The 5324-nt window shown below is 38.7% G+C and overlaps 1 long non-coding RNA gene across 1 annotated transcript; it reads left to right on the top strand.

Moving 5' to 3' along the window:
- The first annotated feature begins 788 nt into the window (after positions 1-788).
- Positions 789-4956, top strand: LOC116618168. Its single transcript, XR_004296069.2, has 2 exons — positions 789-1191; positions 4732-4956. It is a non-coding gene; the product is annotated as an uncharacterized LOC116618168 (long non-coding RNA).
- The last annotated feature ends 368 nt before the right edge of the window (positions 4957-5324 follow it).

Genomic DNA, 5324 nt, shown 5'->3' with positions numbered 1-5324 from the left:
CGACGGGGGTAATAAATTCGAAACGAAGAGTGTTTATCTAGAATGAGCACGTTTTTTTGTCTACTGTCGTCATTAGAGCTTCGCCGGTTCCGTAACTCAACTAATTTATACACCACTAGGACAAGGAATGACTTTCTAAACGTCTCTTCCGAACGTTTAACAGCCCTTTGTTTAGCCCGCGTGAAACTAGAACACTGAGAACTAAAATCTGGCGCTCATTAGATGTTAGAGTAAGCATTAACCTATCTAGGGTTTTAACATCAGATAACAATTTATAAGCAAAAAGCAAAATGATAAACTGGATAAGAAAAGATTCTTGTATAATTTACTTAACAAAAACACTAAAACTAAGAGAGTTCGCTGTTACACCATTTTTATAATTTCCTAAATCGCATTCTTTTTCTCTCTCGGAATTTTTCATTTAAGTTGTCTTTATTATTATAGACAAGCTGACAACATAAAACAGTTTCCTTGTGAGTTTATGAATAAATCCCATTTAACGTGGGCGAGGTTCAAATTGGCGAACGATGCCGTGATTCATCACAAATCCCCAAATAATATATATTCACAAAGGTGAGAGCTAAAGCCGCCAAATTTGCGTGCTAACTAAACTTGAAAGAACTGGTGTAGAGAAGTGACGATTAAAAAGATTGACCCGAAATTACGACGAACGCTTTTCTCCATTTGTTGTCAAACTTGAGCAACAGGCAGTAAGATTGGATCTTTACAGAGGCGGAAAAAAGATTTTGTCAATGGTAGTAAACATGACATTCAAGACGTGTCCCAAATGTGATCTGTCAAACATATACCTTTTTTCTCAAATCTATGGTCTAAATAGACTTTTGTCTTCCAATATAGTTAATTGCAACGATAACATGCACCGTGACTTATACATAGTTTCTTTGGCTTATAACAAATGCTAAAACATGAGTGAATGTGTCTGATCTACAGGTGTGTTTAAGGCAAAGGACCTCCTCTCTTTGTTCAACTTGAGCAAATAAAACGGGCGCGCGTCCATTCCGCACACCCGGCGCATAGCGCGAATTAGTGGGCTCGGAGACAGGCATATCCTCATGCGCCAAGCAGAACGCTTTACGTCATCCGTGCGGCCCATATATAGAAAGGTTTGCTAGGTGGGATTAGCAAAAGAGGTAGACTCGAGGTCGAAGTCGAACACACAGATAATTCAAGGTAAGAGGAATGAATAACTCTTGATAAAAAATACTTCAGAGACTTCATTTCAAAACCTCCAGTAATTTCAGCACGGTTTTGTTACAAAATTTGTTTTAAAAAAGGCGAACAGTATTATCTCGACGTTTTTTTTATTCAAAAATATATTTCCGTTAGACATATTCCCCCTTGACTTGCAATTCCTTTCTCGTTTCCTCATAATTGCATTAGAGCTTCTTTTCACGATCGCTTTCCTATCTTGTTTAGTTCCCTTCAAGTCTTACACAGCATTCACTTTATTTCTCGCACAATGTTTAACCAGTTTTGGTTCCGATAACTTCTTTCTTTACATAAGAACCCTCGAGGGGTAATTGAATATGTAAAAAGAAGGGAATAGAAAATTAGAATTGGAAGAAAGAATTATAATAGAGCACTTTCGATTCCTTTAAAGGCATGTTCTCAAACATTCGCAATCTTATTTTTAAAAGAGCCAGAAATGCTAACTGCTAATATTCAGCTTAGTCACTCAAAAGCACGAAAAAACATTACTCTTTTGACTCAGAATGCGGCAAAACTATAAGTGTACCAACACGGTGCCTGCACTTGTTCTTATTCTTAACTTGTGTATTTCTGGTATAAAACAAAGCTCAATAAAGAAGAGCAAACACTTCATTATATAAATAGTTAGCCTTATATCCCAAGCCCTGCTAAAGACGGATTCCTTAACAAAGAAGACATAGTCTGACTCCTGTGTGATGACGTAATAGTACAGACAGTCACAATGCTCAATTAGTTTAAGAAGGAAAATCGTTCTTTCAACTAGTGACGTTATCAACTTTCAGAAAATGACGACCACTATTACGCCAGTTCGTTAACAAAAAACGCCAACATTAGGAAATATAAAAGCCTTGTTTTAAAATGTCTCAAACTGTGTGAAACAATACGAGTTTCCCATAAAAAGGAGGATTAATCAACTCCCATTCACTAAAGACGCAAGAGCAGATGCATCGAACACTATCAAGACTCTTTCAAATAACAGACTTTACAATCTCCTTTTTTTTTCATGGCCTGGGTTTTGTGAGCGTTTTATAAGTTTTTAAGTCGTCATATTATAGCAGTGATAAAGGGAGTATAGTAAAAAAAGAGAAACTTGAGGGCGAATAAAGAATGAGTCAGTTACTATAAATGGAAATTCAATTTTGTCACCCAAATCAAATTGTACACAAATAGTGTGCGATTTTTATACAACAAATTACCCAAAGACATTGTGTTCATATTTTGTATTTTGTTTTGAGTATTGCAAACGAAAAACAGAAGACATTAAAAGAAGGTTGAAAGTTACAATCAGTTAGTCCTCTGATTGCTTGTAAAGATAATTTTTTTTATTAATTCTTATCAAAAAAGAGGAAATTAAGGTGTTGGTAATGACTATAGCGAAAACCTTCGCCAGCTGCGCGGTTACTCCATGTCGAATTATACCGGCAACTTTTTCTAAATTCTCGACAGATCCGTATAGGAGTTCTCTCAAGTGCTATCAGTATTGGCAAAGGGATAAGGAATAAGTAGTTTCATTAAATCATAATAGGTTAGGATTTTAGCAGCGGCAGGGACCGTGAGTAACACGTGGGTATTAAAGACAGGTGGGTGCAAGGACGAGCGGAAATGCCCCGCGGCAGAGAAAAGAACAACGTCTTTGGCACAATGAGGCTTATCGGCAGCCGTATCTCAGCGATTTGTTCCCCAGATAGATAGGTTTAGGCGAAAAGGAAAGTCTTAGTGTGTGTATGACTTAAGACTGCGTCATGTAGAGGTCAAATATCGATCGGAAAGAACCACTCAATTCACACCGTGCTCGCGAAATGACAAATCCTTCCCAAAAGACTAAATCGGCTTAGTTTGAATGGGCAATTACAAAATGGAATAGCAGTCGAACGCAAGCAAAGATAAGAACTCAGATTGAGTGTTTCGAAAAGGGAATGGTTGATTTAGTTCTCTAAAATGCATTTTCCAAGGTGCCATATGTACAGCATCGTATGGGCGGATTTGGGACTGAACGCTTGTGGATGTGAATTTTGTTATCATTTTTGTCCCCTTTACCCAATAAAGGAAAATTAAATACACCTTAATCTCGGGAGGGTATAATCTTGGAAAGTACATAATATATAACAATGCACTTTTTGATTACCCCATGTTAATTGAAAAGATCTTTTAACAGGAACAAAAACTTTGGTTTACATTTAGTACAAATGATGATTAGATGACGTGGGCCACGTATTCAAATGGCGTACACATTTGAGTTTATTATCGTTAGGATAGGAGTTTATTATCGTTAGGATCGTTTCGAGATAAACTTACACGGAGGAGTAAATGCTACAGCAGATACATGGTCATGGTGAAACGCTTTTGATAAGAGTCCCAAAGATTTTCCATAAAGTCATTTAACGAATTTTGTTTCCGCAAGTTCCAAATTGCTCATGGGAAACACTAAATATATAGCAACGAGCTGAATTTTTTTCAACAACCGAAAGCTAGCAATGCATGCTTACCAGCGAACGTCCTTACTTTTAAGTAAAACAGTTCTTGGCGGATTCCCTTTTTGCCGAGGGCGAAATTGAAATGAGCTTCATCTTGCTGTTTTTAAAAGTTCCTTAATAATATATATATATATATATTACTTTCGGGATTTGATATTTTCCCTTCATCACCAAATTCCAATTTCAAACCCAATAATTCTTGAATACCCTGCTCAGAAAACAGAGCACGTGAAAATAGCATTAAGACAAAGGTGGTAATGGACGCCGACAGAGACGCTTAAAGACAGAGTGGTAATCACTCAAAAATGGCCGAAAGAATATAACGTGCCATGGTTAGCTTAAACGGCTGCATGGTGAGCAGAAATTCGGCAAGGATTAATTAGGGATCCAAATACCCAAACCATTGGGCATCAGGGTTAAAACGCACCAACCGCCAATTCAGTTAGACGACAGGTGCTGGAGCTAGACAACTTCGTGTATCACGTTAGTTGCGCTCGTGTTTGCGCGCGTTTATTATCGGTGCGCACAAGTATTGCGTGTTTGTTCGTGTGACCGTGAAAAATGCTCATGCTCGGAAAAAATACACACGCGTGTTTGGTGCGTGTTCGTGCACACACGCGTGTAAAGGGCTTCTGTATGCACATGTTTGGTGCGTGTTCATATAAAGTATACGCCCGTGCACACACGCGTGTAAAGGGCTCCTGTATGCGCGCGTTTCGTTAGCGTGTACGCAGTAATAAGGCGTGTTAACTCGTGTATGTGTTTATTCAGAAAGAACTTGAACGCGCGTGTGTGGGCTCATGTCCGCGCGTGTGTGGGCTCATGTTCACGCGTGTGTGTGCTCATGTTCACGCGTGTGCTCATGTCCGCACGTGTGTGTGCTCATGTCATTGCGCGCGCATGAGTATGAGGGTGAACTGTGTGCCTTATACACGCGCTCCCACACATCTTTTTATATGCTGTCAAAGCCAAACTAGGAATTGTAACCAAGCTAATTTAATGATGCCTTTCCCTGCTGTTATTCCAGATGACCTATCTCCTCAGTGCAGCCATTTTACTAATCGTCACCTTACCATGCCTGTCGCAAGCAGCAGAGGGTGAATGCAGAAACTTCTGTTATACTCAGTATAAACTGTGTAAAAACTCTATGGCTTGTGTTTCCATGTCTTCATGCGGAGGCTGCACGCGGAGCTTTGTTTTCTGTAACGATGAATGTAGGAAGCGATACGCCAAGATGGAGAGCAAACGAGAAGATTCAAGCGAGATGGAGAGCCAACGAGAAGATTCTTTAGGCGACTTGGAGTACTTCAGAAGACGGCTGGGACTGGAGAGCTGAACTAGACATTAGCTACACTGAATTAAAGAATCCTCCTCAGTCCGTTTGCATTTTTTCTTACGCGTGAAAAAAAGTATATTTTCCTAGACGCTTTCATTATATTTTGACGACTATACGAATCAATATCATAGTAAGTTTGGAATTATATATAGTTTAAGTTAAATGCATGAAGAGGAAAGATGTGAAGGAAAGAGCTCAGAACAGACGAAATATTGAGATATATATATTTTTTGATTGTGAATTAAGTAATAGAATTGTTTGAAATTCAATACCTATGACAAGTT

This window comes from Nematostella vectensis, chromosome 10 (assembly GCF_932526225.1).
Source record: "Nematostella vectensis chromosome 10, jaNemVect1.1, whole genome shotgun sequence".
NCBI classification, from domain to species: domain Eukaryota; kingdom Metazoa; phylum Cnidaria; class Anthozoa; order Actiniaria; family Edwardsiidae; genus Nematostella; species Nematostella vectensis.
Note: the sequence above shows the minus strand (reverse complement) of the source record. Positions and strands in the feature narration are given on the sequence as shown.